Source organism: Triticum aestivum, chromosome 6A (assembly GCF_018294505.1).
Source record: "Triticum aestivum cultivar Chinese Spring chromosome 6A, IWGSC CS RefSeq v2.1, whole genome shotgun sequence".
Taxonomy (NCBI): Eukaryota; Viridiplantae; Streptophyta; class Magnoliopsida; order Poales; family Poaceae; genus Triticum; species Triticum aestivum.
The window spans coordinates 195,558,223-195,559,007 of NC_057809.1; positions in this window are offsets into that span (position 1 = coordinate 195,558,223).

The window sequence follows — 785 nt, forward strand, 5'->3', positions numbered from 1 at the left end:
GGGGAAAGAGATGAGAAGAGGGGCGATTCGAACTTCGCTTGGGTTGGTGGCGAATTAGGGATTTGAGTAATCAGGGCGCGGCAGGGGATGGCGGAGAAGGGAGATTTTCCAGGGCTGGAATTGGGGCCGCTAGATATTTCAATCCGAAACTTGGAAGCGCGAACTTATTTTGTCGTCATTCTTTGGGGGGCGGGGGGGAGGGAGGGAGGGGGTGGGTAGCTGGGTGCTAAGCATTCGTACGACACACGCGACCACCACGACACGGCCCTGCTCTGCCTGGTGCGCCTATGTTTGAGAATGCAAACACATATTCTTTCATTTGCAAACGAATCTGTATGTATTACCATGCCTGTGTTTTCCTCGCAAATAATTAGTCATTAGAAATGAGATACTATAAATTAATTAATGAGGAGTTATTTGAAAAAAAATCAAAATGGTATCCACGATATCCACGCTAACGTGGATTAGAGTGTGTGTCACATAATTAGTTATTTAAATTAGAGTGTGTGTCACATAGCAGTCTCCAATTCTAACGTGGATTTCGCATTTCACGGTATCCATGCTACTTTTTTACTACAAATTCATATGTATATGATGAACACCATGGTAGTGAGAAAACTATGGATGGGTTCAAACATACGACCTAAAAAATAGCACAACAATTGAGTCAATGTCAACTTTTCCAAACCTAATAAGGCACAAATTTGAAATAATTACCCATATGCATGGTCCTCAGTTCAAATCTTACAATGTACACGAAATTGAAACATCGATATTAAGTCTCA